The sequence below is a fragment of the Lissotriton vulgaris genome, chromosome 6, assembly GCF_964263255.1.
Source record: "Lissotriton vulgaris chromosome 6, aLisVul1.2, whole genome shotgun sequence".
NCBI lineage: Eukaryota > Metazoa > Chordata > Amphibia > Caudata > Salamandridae > Lissotriton > Lissotriton vulgaris.
Window position 1 is genome coordinate 246897897 of NC_141694.1, and position 18337 is coordinate 246916233.

Consider the following 18337-nt stretch of genomic DNA (forward strand, 5'->3'; position numbering starts at 1 on the left):
CCTGACGATGAACCACGCTGATCAAAGCAATTATTAGAATCAGACGAATTATTAGTACGCTCATTTTGATTTTGAGTAACACCACGACCTCTACCACGTGAAGCCTGTTGGGGACCACTACGACCTCCTCTAGCTGAACCACTATTATTTCGGTCACGCAAAATCGGACAATCAAACTTCAAATGACCCTCACCTCTACAGTACGCACATTGATTATATCCGAGCATAGATCTCTGTATGGAAGAGTCATTTCGCGACTGTGACCTAGCAGATTGTGACTGCGATCTATTCCGTTGCTGAGAATCATTCTGATTTGAGCGCGGAGGATACGCTTGCTGTAACAGAACTTTCGTTTTGAGATCTTTCGTTTTCTTATCCGCACGATCATTTTCCTCCTTCTCCCTATTTTCGTAATACTGAGCCGTGGCTAATATCTGAGCGGAGGTAGAAACAGCCCATGAACTCTCAGAATTTTTCAATTTGTTGCTAAGGTCAGGCAACAGATTCGAAACAAATGTATCTACAAACAACCTCTGACCTCCCTCTGTGCTCATATCCTGACCACTATGATCGATGAATGCCTCCTCAAATCTCGTAAAGAAATCGGAGACACTTTCGTCCTTCTTTTGCTTGCACGCAGACAGTTTATCCCAATTAACTTTCATTGCTGGCATAAGTGTCTTCATAAGGGTAATGATTCTTTGAGGCAGAGCCGTAATTAACTGCTCAGGCTTAGCCCCACCAACCTGTAATGCATCAGCCGCTACAAGTGCAGCCCAGTCACCACCTAACTCAGCTGCGTGATTCTCTTGACGTATTTTCGCCCAAACCGGTTGAGGTACTACATTGCCGAACAACATGTCGATGTCGGCAAGATTCATTATCGTAGCATCCACTAATTGGGACAACTCTTTATAGTATCCTGCAGGATTTTTGCGAGGGTCAGGCAAAGATTGCTTAACCTGCAAGACTTCCGATCGCTTCCATGGGAGGTGTATCCAAACTCTCTGGAAGTGTGGCAATATAGCAGGATTGACAGTCGCATCACCTGGCATCCACACTGGGGGAACTTCTCGCATGGGATACTGACCAGGCGTTGCCATCCACTCCTCAGATTCATCTTTAAACAATGCTCGAGGTATTACAGTGGGACGAAAGGATAGAAGATGTTCTATAGCACATCGAACATTGCTACCCACAATCATACCACTCGAAAACTGAAGCTGTAGTTCAGTTACATCGATCGGCACTTCATTTACTTCATCATTGGATATCGCTTCACGTAAAAATTTGCACAGTTCATCGAACACAAATCTCTGTGTGGGCTCATTGAATTGAGAGAAAGTCTCAAAAATAATGCGCGGAGTGTTTTTAACGGGATACCTAATCCAATTACGCGCCATTCTAGTTAACGTATCACATTCCCTTCCGCCAGGAGGTTGACTTCGGCGTTGAGGAACATCAGAAACATCGGACCCAAGAATCGGTCCAAAAGGAGAGTAAAGATTAGCGACAGCGTTAGGAATGCGTCTCCGAACAGACGGGGAAGAAGAGAAAAGTACAGGGGCAACAACATGAGGACTAAACACAGGAGCAGCAGGAGCAGTAGGGGTAGCCACAAGGGCAGAAACAGTGGGAACAGCAGACTGAGAAAGTATAGGCAGTGGAGCAGTAGGAACAGAAGCAGGTAAAGGAATAGGAACAAGAGGATTCGCAAGAACAGGACCAGCGACAGGCTGACCAGCAGCTGCCGGAACTACAGGTTGAGGAACAGGAGTAACTACAGGAGCTGTAGTATCCTGTGCGTATGGAGGTGGCGACTTCAGTAGGTAGGACAACAAAGGGTCCTCGACTGCTTCCTCTCCCTTCTTATCAGCAGTCAATGGTAGAGCGGGATAACACTTATCCACCGCCATACGTTGTAATCTATCAAAAACTTCTTTTTCCTTCTCTTCTTTGTCTCGCTGAAACCGCTCTGCATTTCTCATCGTCGTAACGATACCTTCTCTCTTATTTTTCTTAAGCTGTTTGATTTCTTTCTGCTTCGACTCTTTGCGCCATAACCGAAAGGAATCAAACATGGCCGGCCTTGCTTTTCTTTTGAACAATTTTGCTTCGAGATTATCCAAAATTGCTGTTTCGAAACTACCATGAGGTGGCCAACTAAGGACACCGTCATCTTTAGTGCAGCGGACCCAGCAATCATTATATGCAATAGGGCCCACTCCATGTCGACTATATAACTCATAGACCGGAGTTCCAACTGGAGGTATCAGACACGAGTCCTCCAATCGGGAATCCATACCACAACTTTTAAAGCAACTAAACAAAGTACTACGGCCAGGCATCATGCACACTAACCGAGTTTCACAAACTTCAAGGGTAATCGATTTGCGATATCCTTGTAAAAATGCAAGACCCTTGGTTTTTGGCGATTGCAGTCGTCAAATAAACCAACTAAGAACCACAAATGCAATGGAACCATGCAAAACAACCAAGCACCAACAACAACTAAGGACTCTGGGAGCGACCCACAAATACTTAACTGAAAGAAGCAATGGCGTCACCAGGAAGGCCCGTCAATCGTCTCGCTGTACAAAGGTCTACGCCAGGCGCCAAAACAGGTCGACAGTCAGGGCATCAGTCCGTCGCAGCCGTCAGGAGGTGGGGATCTTCGCGGGAAAAGTCTTCGGGCCACTTATTTCGACAACAGGATCGATGAAGCGGGGTGCACCTTCCCTCGGAGATTTCACACAAAGTTCCTCACGATCGTCGGGCTTTGGACCGGTAGCGCTGATGTCGCCCCACGTTGGGCGCCAACTGAAGGACTGGGCTATTCTAAGGCCCAGCAGTGCCAGGGGACATTACCTGAAACCTTCGTGGGTTACCTGTCCCGGCGTACAAATGACAGAGACACGGGACACTTCCTTCGGTGTCAAAGATCAAGGTTTATTTACTGCAGGGAACACAGAAGTCACAAGAAGTACAACGTGTGTAGGTTCTAGGAGACTGCTTCAAATTGCTAACGTGGATCGCTCCTTTTATACAGTTTTTAGTCATTACACAACATGGTGAACAAAAGGTTTACAATTCAGTTCTCACAGTAAACTTCGAAGGGTCGCTTTCATGTATTCAGGGGTCCGGAACATAATTACGGTAGCATCGTCGGTTCCCAACTGTAAAAGTACATCATCCCACCATTAGTACATTCCATTCCGGCTGTAAACGAATTAAGGAAGAGTCAGAAAACAGGTGCAAGGGAAGACAAAGATAGTCAACAGATTAAGAAGAGTGTAAGGGGGGTGATATCGGAAACACGATTGCAGGATCAAAGGAGACGTGCCTAATGAATGCACGGCTGAAACAATAGACCGGCACGGCAAGATGAGCCTCGAGCGAGGCCATCTGCCTGCAGTGTCATCCCCCTTGTCATAAAGACAACCTCAAAGAAACATGTGTCTTCCGCAAGAGGTTGGGAATCCCAGGGTCACGAAGTGGACAGTGTCCGTTCGCTGGCTACTTGAGGGCAAGAAACAAAATGGATGCGGTATCTAAAATGGAACCTGTGGGTTCAGATGAAGAAACCCACGAATAAGATGAACGGTTCAGGTTAGCGCAGCGAAAACGCGTACACTCACTAAACTCGTCATTTGCGGTTCATAGATACCAAACTCGTCCATATTCGATCGAGTCGAAAACACCACTTATAATTGTCACGGAACCTCAGAGCGGCTCCATCGTCTGGACCCAAATCGTGCGCTTTCATTCTATGTGGATCGCACACGCCAGTTCTGGATTGATGACCAACTCTTTGTTGGTTACGTGGGTGCGAAGAAGGGACGGGCGGTGCATAAACGGACCATCTCTCTGTGGGTCGTCTTATGCATCAAGGCGTGCTACTCCTTGGCTAGAAAGGAGCCTCCAGTTGGGCTGAGGGCCCATTCCACTCGGGCCACGGTGGCTACTACTGCCCTGGGTCGGGGAGTCCCCCTGCAGGACATTTGCCAGGCGGCTACGTGGGCCTTGCTGCACACCTTTGCGAGGCACTACTGCCTGGACAGTCAAGTCCGGAGGGATGGCTTCTTTGGCCGTTCTGTCCTCCAGGACTTCCTGGTGTGAGTATTGGTTCGCAGACCCACCACCGGGGTTGGTATTGCTGGGGTATCTATTCTAAGGTAAGGAATCTAATACTAACGTGTTTCTTTCAGATGAACAAGTTACGTACCTTCGGTAACGATATATCTGTAAGAAACAGTAGTTAGTATTAGATTCCTTACCGCCCCACCCATCCTCCCGTTCTGCGAACTGATACCTAGGGTTAAGGTTATCCCCTTTCAGGGCCCTAGTTTCTTGGCACCAGTGTTGGTTCTAGCATGGCTCTGCGTATCTGGCGCGGAAAAGCTGTGTCTAAGAACTGACGTCAGCGCGCATGGGCGGCGTCTAAGTACTCCGATGACGTCATTACGGCGCAGACGACGCCAACGACGGACGCGGAGCCAGAGACGACGCCTAACGACGCGCAGGGGTATTGCTACGCAAAAATTTCCGGATCCAGTCTGACGCCTGGGGATATTTTAAGGTAAGGAATCTAATACTAACTACTGTTTCTTACAGATATATCGTTACCGAAGGTAAGTAACTTGTTCAAAAGGACCAAAGATACGATTTTTTATTTAATAAAAAATTGTGCAAGAAGCACAAACAGTCAATGGTCCCGGTAGAACAGAGCCTAGCCACAATTTGACGCTGACTGTGATGGAGCACGGTACAGATAGACTAACCAGGTTTGTCCTGGTCAAAGATTTTACCTTCTGAATTTTGTCCTTTAAGTCCTAACCCACCACAGGAGTGCACTTCTAAACCCCCCCCCCCCCCGACCTCAAGTGAGGCACCTAGAAACTCACAGGGCGGCAGGAGTCCAGATTCAGTTGCCACTGATCAGCTGGGAAGCTGCAGGAAAGTCCTATTGGAGCTTGTTGTATCCCTGTAGCTTGAAGAGGAGTTTGACCCCATGACCCTCTGAATCCACTTCTTTGTCCTTGGTACAAGAAAGAAAGCAGGTCCAGTCCTCCATGTTTCTTCTCAGGGTGCAGAAAGCAGATTCATTCCTCTTTTGATCTTCCTCATCTCCAGCTTTGTGAAATGGGTGCCTGTAGGCGACATATTTATGCTTGGCACAGGATAGTGTGTGGGAATGTCCCCTGGCATGCCCTAGAAAATGGGGTAAAGGTTTCCAGAGCTAAGCCTACCCAAGGCTGGGGATGTGTGTGGGGAGTATACTGTGATAATCACAGTGTCCTCCCACATCTAACACCAATATCTAGTGTTAGGCAGTCCATTTACCCATGACAACCCAAGAGATGGAAGTCTTGTATAATAAAGTTGAGTTTTGGCAACCAGGCATGGGCTAAACAAGAATTCTTTTGGCCTCCTGCCTTCACCCTTTGAAGTGCACCCCAAATGGTACATGTACACCCAGCATACCTGTCAAACAGACTGTGACACTGTAATGCCAAAAAAAGGTTCACTGTTATTGGGGCCTAACTTACTGGGTGGACAAAAGCAGGGCTCTGCCCTACTGTCAGCTACCATTTGCCTGTGAGAAGGTAGGCCTCTTTGAAGTGACCCCCCACAGTCAAGAAAAGCTGTGAAGCATGATTTGACATTCAAGCAGGACTTGACACATTAATGTTAAAATGGATCTTCCAGGCCCCGCTGCTTATTTGATCAGGTTCAGATAGTTCATCTCTTCCCATTCAGGTCAGCTTATTGTTTGCTCCTGGGAGCCCGTTCGCACCTCATTGACACCTATTTAAATGCTGACTAATAGCTGGTCTACGTTGGAGAGCAAAATGAAGATTTAGCTTCCAGGGACTTCAGTTAGGGTAAAGGTATCTTTCTAAAAGCTACTTTTCCATAATGTTTAGAAAAAATCTAATTTACACTTTAATTGCATTTTTAACAATTGTAAAAAAAATCTATTTTATTGTTTCCCAAGCTTGTCCCATTCCTGAGATACAGTATTAGTATTTTATATTGCATTCCAGTGTTTTCCTTTGAAACAATCAGCCTTGGTACAGGGAAAATAACTTGGAAGTCCAGGTATTGTAATGACCTCAATTTCCACCTGGACAACCTCAGCAACGCCAACACCTCAGCCTTACTGGAGAACCTTGCCACAATCAGACTCAAACAACCAGTCACCTCCTCAACAGACTAAGCAGGACTCGCTCGACCCCATCTTCTCCACAAGCAACAACATCTCAATCAGCCACACCTCTGAACTCCAATGGACTGACCACGGCTGTGTCTACTTCTTCTATACCAAACCCACCCAATACCACCGCTATCCGCTCAGAAGCTGGAACAAGGTCTCGGACCAACATGCCACATTCCTCTGCAAGACACCACTCATCAACTCATCAGCACACAGCCTCCACTTATGGGTATCCGACTGTGCCAGCACATTGACCCTCCTCAGGAAACCCTCTGGCAAACAGCCTGCGAGAAAGCCAGCTGGTTCTCCCCCGCACTCTCAACAGTCCAGATGCACTTACAGACAACTCGAGAGAAGATGGAGGAGCAGCAAAAACCGAGCAGAATGCGAAACCTTCAAAATCGCTGCCACCACGCACCACCACCTCATCACAGCCACAACGAAAACTGCCATACAGGAACGTATCAACGCCAATGCACACAACAGCAAATAACTCTTCACCATGATCAAATAATTTGCCAAACCTAGCATTGATGCCATTGACATCTTCCCTCCCAAGCCTTCTGTGACAACCTTGCCACCTTCTTCCACCGCAAGATCACCGGCATCTATCACAGCTTTTCAACACAGGACCACTGCCAGAGGAAGATCCTTCTCCTACATCGCCGCAAAAACCTGGAACTCTCTTCCTCTACACCTTAGGCAATCACCCTCATTGCCTCAATTAAGGAAGGACCTCAAGACCTGGCTCTTTGACTGAACCTCAGAACCCACCCCCCAGCGCCTTCAGACCCTAACAGGTGATTGATTAGCCGCCGTCTATAAGAACACTGATTGATCGATTGAGTTATTGTACTGACATGTTTAACATTAAACTTTTAAATGTCCTACTTTTAAAGACCATGCACACTGACGTATGGGCAATAAAATCTACTTAGAGGCAAAGGCACAACTAAATCCAAATTTCAGGGGGGCTACTAAAAATTTCGGGGGGCAGATTCTTCCAGCAATATGCAGAGTGGAGATGTTGGGGCTCTAAGAAGGGGTGAAAAGACAACAAAGCCTCATTAGCAAGTAAATGGTCTTTTAAAGACCTGTGAAGTACTCGAGTGCGGCTGTGTGTGCGCCCGGGAAGCTTTCTCAGGCTGACAGACACGGGCTGACTCACACGAGGGGGGGGAGTGCTGAAGCCCTTTGAGCCCAATGGGTGTTGCGCGCCAGCGTAGAGGTAACTTATAAATATTAAAAAGGAATGTTTAGACCAGTCAAAAGGGTTAACTTTGACATGTTCAATTTGCAGCTAAAAAATAGGCAGTCAAGCTACAATGACAAGCCTGAAAACATGTTGACATTTTCACTGCAGTGGATGGCACAAAGGGTGCTGCTGTGCACTTTTTTCTTTTTTTATCTGTTTTTATTCTTTTCATAGATCCACACAATGCATTCATACATCAATGGTTAACATTTGTTCCGTACATGTGATCATGCGACCCTGTGTCCCCATAGTTGCTCACAGCAAGCCACTCTTTCTATACAATCGAATACAATATAATTCACTTCACAGCAGCCCGCCAAGTGTATCCACGCTTGCATCAGTAAGTCACATTTTCAGCTCTTTTATGCTAACCTTTTTAGCAATGTCAGCCATAAGAATAACAAACCATCGCAATTAAACTCCCTTCCTCCTCCCTCTGCCTCCGGTTTGCCCAAACTTCTACTCACTTAATCTAATATGTTATTCTGTTCCTTCAAATCTCATTGCGGAATAAGTTTGGGGATAGTACCTGCTGCTCATCGGACATCCCACACTATTCCTTTCATCCATTACAGGGCTAGGCCCTTACCACCATCACTGATCCATTATCGATCAAGGGGAACCCTCTGGAGCCTCCCCAGCAGTGCCCACCTCCGAGTCAGTGTCAGGTACTTGTAATGCTATCACTAGAGCTTCCCACGCTCTTGCTGCTTCCATCGCCTTCTCATTATTAGCACGTAGGGCTTGGTGCCGTCGGACTGTACTCTCACTTGTGGCCCACTTGAGTAGCTCTGATTTCCACCTCCCTATAGAAGGCCCACGTCTGGACTTCCATTGGGCCGCGATCTCCCTCTTAGCCAACAGTAGGCCTAGGTCCAGGATGCTGCAGTGCACTTGTGACATTTAACTTGCAGGCCCTGGATACACCTAGGTAGCAGATACTAGGGACTGATAGATAAGGAAAATATGCTAATCATGTGTATACCAGTTTCATTATGGTGAAAAGAGGAGTACAAGCACATTACCATTGGTTAACAGGGGTAAAAGGCTCAACGTTCTGTAGCCAACAAAAATAGGGTTCAGCAAAAAGGCAAAAAAATGCCTATTCTGTATGCAGAGACTCAGCATTTTATGCATTCTGTTGTGTTTTGTAATTCTGTTTGTTTACAATAACCTAAAGTGGGCTAATATTGCCAGAACATAACATGTTAGCATCATAGTACCCACTTACTAATAAATGCTGTTTGTTTATACACATGCACATGAGTTAGGCATGGAAACTAATGGTGACCGTTTGATTACCCTTATCTTACCAGATCTCTCTATCTCATTTGACACCATCAACATAAGATACTCTGATAGGTTACAAGAAATTTTAATCAGTTGTTTGGCTTTTAATTGGTTCTGCTCATCTATACGTAATGTGAGAATATGTAAAGTGTCTCTATGCCACCTTCTACTGTTGTTAAACAGCAACTTAGCTGTGGAGTGTCCTAATGGATCTGCCCTTTCCAACTACTTTTCCAACATCTATTTGGAGCCTCTGGTGAAGCTTATCCACTCCCAAGCCCTCCTATTGTGCATTGTCAAGGTGCCCAGATCCTCCTATGTTTGGAGGCAGTTGTCTCCTACGCTCAATTTTCAGAGCACTGTTAGAGAAAGGTTTGGAGTGAATGGACGGCTTCAGGCTCAAACTTAACTCAAATAAGACCAACGTATTAATTGTACGGGTGGTGTGGCTTGTTGACGTATATCCTCTAGCCTCAGAATATGAGTTCCCATCCCAATTTAGAAATAGTGCTGAACATCATTGGTTTAAAATGTGACTCTGGGCTGAATCCGACTTCACATGTCTCTATTTTAGCATCCCCTATAATTTTAAACAATCGAGAAGGATATACCTCCATCAATGGAATGGTTGATGCCACGTTAAAACTGAGGAAAACACAAAGGTCAGGGGTGGAATGCTGGCAGTAAGTCTCTGCCATTGGCAGTCACTCATAGCCATATTCCAGTCCAACATTTTTTTCACCCACTATGCCACCTCAGACTAAGTCCAGTGGTATGCAAGTCAGCCTTGATTCCTGATAGGAACAGTCCAACCTTAACTGCCTGACCAGGTCTCCTCTTGACGGGAATGCACACCTTTCAAGCCCTGATGCTACTGAGTCTCAGCTAGACAATCAAAACGCATTGGTATTCTGCAAAGACAAATCTGTACTAGCAAGTTACAATTAATTCAAAATTCCACTGCCAGAGTCATTAATGATGCTCCTAAATTCAGGCACTCCAAACCACCTCTTACGAAACTTCACTCGCTCCTTATCCAAGCTAGGGTTTCCTAAAGGTCTCCACCCTGCAGCTTAAATATGTTTTGGTAAAAATACAGAGTCTAAAGTGGTATCCTCCTCGCCCAGCGACCACATTCTCACAAGCAACATCTGCCAGTCATTCTGAGTCTTAGGAGACAAAGGATCGGTGGGCGGAGTTTCAGTGCAGACCTTCGGCCCTTGACTATCCTTGACTGCTCACCTACATTATATTGTTAAGCTAAATACCTTAGAAAACAGCTTAATGTCTTTCTATTTATTTCCTTAGCCTACTAGTTGCTTCTGGCTATAATTTCTCTTCAGTTGCGTCTCCTAGTGCCTAGAACCCTGCCCAGATGCATGTGTGCTTTATAAGAACCAGACAGCGTAAGTTGAGATAACTCACACTGATGTATTGTTATATTATATGAAATAATCAAGGCTGCCTGATGTTTGTAGCCAATAGTTCAAGGTAATAGGAGGCCAAAGGTCAAGTGGATTATTAATCTTACTTGAAACATACTAGAGCAAATTAGGGTTGTAATTCACTGAACTCCAACATTATTCATATACCACAATGTTTTGTATGTCATTGAATGATAAATACGTTGTCTTCAAATAAGAGTGTTTGTCGATAGCAGTAAGTTCAATGTTGCAGATTGATATTTTGATGTCTACTGTCTTTAGTAAAAAATATTATTTTTAAGTCATGTTTATTGTTTAGTAAGGTTTTAATGATGATATGTATTGTTATCTTACATCATGTTTCCTTTGCGACGGTGCGGAATGAGTGTGTATGGATTCCGTCTGCCCTTGTGTAAACCTTATTGCCTTTGTTGCCTCTCATATTCTTAACTGAATGAGCGAATGTATTTACCGCTCACTTGCTTCTATACATGTGCTACTGCTACTATTCGGCGGATTATGGCCTGACACTGGGCACTGGTCAGGCCTAATGCCCTATACATAATCTTTTCAATCTTATTAAAGGTGCCTTTTGGTTGTGCTACTGTAATGTGGCGGCATTTCCCCTGCCAGACATGTGCTACTCTTAAACAGAGGTGGAGGGAGCTGAAAGTCTCCTCTGTGGGGTCTCTCCGCCGGTGAGCTGGGTCTTGCCAGCATGCTTGCAGGTCATGTAATACAATAAATGCATTTAATAGTGCTGTTTTGAAGATCTGTCTTCTGGTATTGACTATGTTGGAACATTAAAAGTTATACATAACTTCTAGATAAAGTAAAAAATCATAAATTAGTATTGTTACAGTTATTCTTCGACATTGTATTTATCCTCACCATCAACTGTAGCTTTCATTCACTATGCACTAATAAACATTGTAATTTCGGTCATCACTTCGAAGGCTTGGAATGTCTTGCCTTTATCTCTTTGGACACAAACCAATTTCAGGTTTTTCAGGAAACAACGTTAGACCTATTTATTTTCCAATTCCTTTCAATTTGCTTGTAGCCAATGCTTTTTAGAGCAGTTTATCTTTCTGGTTTCCCGAAATTGTTTTACTTCTCTGGCTCCGGACTCTTCTTTCTGAAGAAGCTGTTGTGTCCTATAAATTGCTCATGCATGCATGCATTCATTCATTCATTCATTCATTCATTCATTCATTCATTCAGTTACCCGTCCTGGGAAGTTGTCGGTGGAATTTTTTACTCCAGTCCTGCCCATGATGGACCCCTATCTTCTTGTTCCCCAAGTTGTGAATTCTTTGGTTCACTGAGACCAAGACAGCTTTGCTGTCTCCTCGGCCAGAATGGGTCCTGCATTCTCCTCTTCTGGCTTTTCATATCGATCCATTCGAAGTAGGTTTGAAGAACAAGATGATCACTGCTCTTCCTTCCAAATACTTCTGCCATGTTGGAATTCAAACAGAGAAGCCTTTAATATATGGGGTGCCTGAAACAAACTGTCCCGGAGTTTAGGATCACCTTACAGAGAAACTGATTACAGGTTTCTCTGCGGACAGCTTACTTTTGTTGCTGTGTACGCTTTAGAAACTGCATGACTAACTGCACTACATTTCCTTAGGGAGGAGCCGATTCTCAAAAGCATTTTGAGTACTGATGTAGTACAGCATGAGTACTCTTTTACATGTCATCACTTGCCTTTATGAATCAATCCTGAATCATACTACACACAGGGCCAGATGTAAGACCATTTTTGCATGCGTAAACGGGTTTGTGAACCCGTTTGCGCATACATGCGCATACAAAAACAGCATGGGGAATGAACAAACCCTATTTTGCGACTCACATTTTTTTTGCGACTCGCAAAATAGGGTTTTACTACTCGCTATTAGGAAGGGGCGTTCCCTTCCTAATAGCGAGCGCAACCCTATGTAAGAATGTTTTGTGTCTGCAACTGCGTGCGCAAAACACTCGCAAATAACCACCCTCTTCAAGAGGGTGGTAATGCACTCGCAAAAAGGAAGGGGTCCACAGCGGACCCCTTCCCCTTTGCAAATGCAGGGGAAAATGTTTTTTAAGGGCAGGCAGCGGTCCCAGGGACCACTGCCTGCCCTTGAAAAATGAAACGAAAACGTTTCAATTTTTCTTTTAAAATGCATCCCGTTTTCCTTTAAGGAAACACGCTTCTTTAAAAAAAAAGCTGCTTTATTTAAAAGCAGTCCCAGACATGGTGGTCTGCTGAGCCCAGCGGGCCACCATACCTGCGAGGGTCAGCCATTCCCAATGGGGTCGCAAATTGCGAGAGCCTCATTAATATTCATAAGCCTCTAATTTGCGACCCCATTGGGAATCGCTAACAGTGTGAAATACACTGTTGTACATTTGAAATAGCACCTCATAAATTGCGAGTCGAAAAAAACTCGAAATTTGCGAGGCGCTATTTCCACTGTCGTACATCTGTCCCTTAATTAGTAAAAGGGAAAAGATGGCAGTCTTTTTCCATTTATACGAACTGTATACAATTATTACCTAAATATTCCTATTTTTTTTCAATTGTAGATGTTTTGAGTCACCTCACAAAGGCATGTAAGAGTACAATGCAGGAGTACTACTTGATGCACTCCAAAATGTCTGTGTAAATAGGCGCCATAGAGTCTTTTCATGGCCAAATAACTTTGGAGCTGTTTTCTGTGTCAAAAACCTTCCTGATTCCCAAAGTAAATAGTGTATGTGGTCTCTTGAGCTGGTATCCCTGTTTAACTTTCTGGAGTATCATGATTGGAGAAGCTGCCAACATAACCTTGGAGCAAGGTGTGTGCTCTGCCTGCTCCTTTGCCTGCTGTCGGAGCTCCCAGTACCTGACAGCCTCTGAGACATGCTAAGAGATGCCAGAGGAGCCACAGACTACCGTAGAAACCCCTTAGAGCAGTGGTCTTCAACCGTTTCAATGCTGGGCCCCCGCAGTGGAAAAAGAAAAATCATTGTGCCCCCCCCCCTCCCCCCCCTCAGATTTTTTCACAAGTATTCAATTAAATTACCAATGTTCAAATATGTCTCGACTTATTTAAACATTGCCGTTAAGGACGGAACACATGCACAAAAAAGCCACTTCTTTAACATATTGTAAACGTATCAATAATCACACCGACCCCACACAATCCCTCTGGAGAAATGCCAGAAACAGGTGGGAGAATTGGACGAGACGGACTGGCAAGAGGCACTGCCGTTTCCAAGGAAGGTGGTAATTCCTTCAAAACTATGCTTAATCCAACTTAAAGTGCTGCAACGGCTTTATTATACTAGGACTACACTATATAAAATGGTAGGTCAGACAGTCAGCTCTGCCTACGACAATATGGAGCAACAGGCACATTTTATCATACACTGTGGGAATGTCCTAAAATAGTGACATACTGGGAGGCTGTCATGTCCACACGACAGCAAGTGGGTCCCGGTACCACCATAGCCTAGGAGATGTCTATTGAACATATGGGAAGCCACAGATATTAACCATGCAGCACATACCTGGGTGACACTAGGTATGACTATAGCTAAGAAGAACATTGCAAAACAATGGGGGGCACAGAGTACTCCCACTGTAAGGGATTAGAGTAATGACATGGATATGGCGATGGTGGCCGAAAGAGTAGTGCAAATGCATAGAGGATGTCCCACAAAGTGGGGAAAATGGAACGCCTTTAGAGACAACATATGTGCAATACCGGCTTGTGATTCATTAATGGAGAACAGTGAATGAACAGTAAAATATAGAATGACCCTAACTGTAAAGAATTCTTGTATTTACAATGTATAATCTATCATGTAACAGAAGAAGGAACTACAACATGTGTTAAATAATGGTCCCTTTATTTAAAATAATAATGCGTTGTACCAAATAAAAAGAGTTTCAAAGAAAAAAAACATTGCAGTTAATCTTTCTTACCTTTTTAAAAATGCAGACAAATACATGTTTGCCAAACATACTATTTTGGTCAGGCAGCCTTACTAACTTGTAAAAGTATCCACTGTGTGGTTATTAGAAATGGGGGGGGAGAGGGTGGAGGGTTTGAAGAATATTTGGAGTTCCTTCCCTTTTGACACATACTCTCAGCGAGGATATACATGACAAAAGATGTTAGTGATAGCTTACTGCCCCTCATTTTTTCCACTTACAAACAAAGGACTGCTATCAGCATAACGCTTCTATTGGCCAGAGCCTGGTGCCCACCCTAGTATCACTTGAGGGACCCTAGGGGGGCTTTCCTCCAGTTTGAAGACCCTTACCTTAGAGCATGCTAGCACTTAGAGCCTCTGTGACTTTGCTTTTACAAAAATGTAAGGCTTGAACCTGAGGATACACGGCTGATTTTCAAAAATCAAAGTCTAAAAAACCACCACCTGCGGATATCTAGACTATACTATTCAGGATGTCTATACACTTTTAAAAAAGTATGCATTCCATTTTAGAAAGATTGCCAAGTCATTACATGTAGATGGGCATTCTATGGCTTCCTTGGTCTTTACCCCCACCAGATTGTGAAACATTTTTTAATGACTGTAAACCTCGCTCATGTAAGGTCTGGCAGATATTTTTGATACCAAGAAGCTTCTGGTCGTCAGCCTTCTGGTCCTGCTTATTGGAAAGAGGAAGGATATATAACTACCACAAAAATATCAACCGAAGGAAAAGAGCCGTCTGGAGTACCCAACATCCTTGCATTAAGCATTTTACCACATGACTCAATCATTGTTTCTCCCCTAGTCTAGCTATCATTGTCTGAAGCCACAGAGCACATCCTTTGCTCAAGAAAAGAGAGGGAAGGCATAATTTATACTTTTGCATCCGTTCAATCCTATTGATGGTTCTAATCCTTAATAGGGAGGAAGTTTGAGGAGTTAAGAGCATGCCCCGAAGTCATTGTCTGTCTTGGGATGGATCAGACAACTTTTAGGGCTAATTCTCTTACAGTTGTATTTGTCTGTTTTCTTCTTATCGAGCCACTCTTTTGCTTCAGTGTATTACATTATGAGGAAATGAAGAAAACAATCCGCAGAATGGGACACCAGTCATGGTTCCTTTTGTAAATTCTGACTAGAAGTATTGCCTATCAAGAACAGTTCAAGGACCCTACTGGGAAGGATCTCAAGACCTGGCCCATGATTGAACCCCAGCGCTCAGACTTATCAGCAGACCCCTCCTCTCCCACTTCCCTAGTGCCTTGAGACCATCACAGGTGAGTAGCCGCGCTTTACAAACTCTGGTTGATTGATACTGTCTCACTCCATGTTATAAGGCCAAAATGAAAGATGACATAAGCAGTATCTCTTAAGTTTATTTTAGTAACCCATGCGATAAACCATCATGTGCTTAATATTGAATGGAGAGCCATTTCACCATATGGGTATGTTTGAGGGTCTAAGTGTTTGTAAAAATTGTTTGCCATTTAGAGATAGACATTTCAACCACCTGTGGTTGGCAGGTGCTTTGATGGTAACTCCTGGATTGTGTAGAGTATGCGGATGTTATTTTGCTCAGCATTTATGATATCAAGTAAATGACTGATGCACCATATGCGTCTTAAATCGTTGGGAATAAACGAACGGGAATGCATTAGTTCTTCAATGAATGCTAATGAATTGAATGTTATTTACAATATTGTAACTTTATTTTTTACTTTTATATTGAGATTTTAAATATTCTGTACATGTACTGGCAAGAGTTTCTGTAGTGGTATTGCAGTATTTTATGATGAATACATATGGTTTAAAAAACTATAATCTAATAAAAACAAACGAACAAATTACTGAGCTTTCGACTAGGACCTTTCATTTGCTCTAAGTCCGAGCAGCAACAAACTCTGGTACATGTGTCCAACCACAAAGCGTTTCTTCCGAGCAACAATGTCACCTGCAAACACTGAATATAAGAAGAAAATAAACTTGAAGAACACAACATGTAATAGTTTATGTCAATAAAATATTTAATAAAATTATCTGTACAAAATATTTTTAAAGGGTTAATTGAGAATATTTGGCGATTATTTACTGAACAAATAGTGCTGTATAGTATGCTCACGAAAATATAGTTGCTGTTTACAGTCCATTTACAATTCAATATGTACATTCTATTTAAACAGTAGGAATCTTACACAAAACACATGTACATCATTTACAGAACTGTGTGTGGGGATCACGCGCTTCCCACGAGTGCGTAAAGGTGCAAACTGATGGGCGTGCACATCACCACTCTTGAGCTGCACAGGTTAGTTCTGTGGGAAAGGGCAGGTGAGGCATATTTGCAGTGAAACACTCAGACATCTGCTGTTGCTCTTAATACCAATAGTTCAGTCTCCATTTAGAACTAGAAATACTTTATGCTATGTGTTTCCTAGGGGAATTGCGTTGTCAGTTGAGTTTCAGTTTTGCTCTTTCAATTTAAAGAGCATCTGGCCAGCAAGAACTACTGGCTGTAGGTAGCACGGAGACCGTGGGAACAAGAGGGCATGCTGGGAAATTAATACTTTTAGTACAAAAGCTCGGTTGGCGGTCAACTTTATGTGCGATGTGGGAACCTCCCAGCGGACATTGCATCTCATGTGAATGAGCTATGCTGAGGTGAAGGTGATGGGGGTTGAAAGTTTCTTTTAAGAAAAAGTTATGTTATCCTGTGAAGAGACCCGGTTTCTAGACGCATGGAGAGTTTCAATATCAGAGAAGGTAAAGAACAGTGCAGCCATCTAATATAGGCAGGACAGGCAGGTCGTCTGACAGAAAAAAAGGCTATTCTATTCATGGTATAATTCATAAATAAAAACATGGAATGCCAAAAGTTGTTTCTCATTGTGGAGGTTCACAACATGAATATGGGTTCTAATTCAGAGCTAAGTGGTAATGGAAAAGCCTCAACTTTACAGGGAAAGTGTGAAATTGGAGGAAATGTTATTCTTCTCAGGGTTGATGTGGAGGAAGAAATTAAGTCAACGGATTTTACTTGGAATTAGCTGTCTTCAGAAATCACACGGTTTTCTTTTGCCCTCTCTCTACACTCTAAGCCAGCTCTTTACATATTGGAGCACTCATGTCTTTTATTGAGCAGACACAGTGGGCCTCATCCACAAAGGCTTGACTGAGTCACCCGGACTCCTACGTAAAAGCTTTGCTAATGAGGCCCATTGAAAACAAATATCTTCCAAAATGCATTAGCTTTCAGTCTGACAGGGATCCCTAGTCTGGGGGCTAAAACTACTGCCTTGTGCCATTTTGAACTCCAATTAACAATGTCATAAATATTGGAATAAGGCACACGCGAAGGGTTTGGTTTCAGGTTGAGACCAACAAATAAGTCAATTATGCCCTTTGTGAAATCTGGTGGCATATTTTAAACTATCAGAAAAGTAACTGCACAGAAGACATATAATGCAGGCAGGTACCCAATGCAGGCTGAAGTGCAATCACTTAAAAGGATGCCACAGTGGGTTTGCAGGAATAGGAAAGTCAACACGGGGTGCTGCTGCACTGGGGAAACATGGTTCGACTTACCACATATATCTACACGGGGCTCTGTTACTGGAACTTTGCAAATCCACTTTGTTCTATTTTATGTATAAATGATAAAGAATGTAGCAAAACAAGTTTGCTGCAGTCTACATTACAGACATATGTTTGCACCAGGGCGAAAATTGAGAAGCCAGGCTATGGATCCATTTTTACATAAATATAACACACCTATTGCATGGAAGTCAATTTACATGTGCACAATTTAGGTGCACAAATGACGTTAAAAAAATGAGCTATTTTGTTTGTGCGTTAAAAAAGAAAAACTTTGTCATAAACACAACTGGATCTTTTACATTGGAAAAGAGGAGACATTCTATTTTCAGATCTTATTATACAAATGACACCCGTTTAATATATTTGCCCTTGTTTTTCGCATCGGTGCAAACATTCTGTGTTATTTTTGTATCAAGCTTAAGGCGCACTATAACATTCGAGCACGTCACAATTTGTGCTGTCTCCACATGATAATCACGGGGCCCAGTCCTGCCAGGCAGATAAAGACAAATGTGGAAAACGTAAAAACTTGTGTTGCACAGAGAGAGGGGCGTGCTGGAGTGATGAGGGCACGAAGTGAATGAA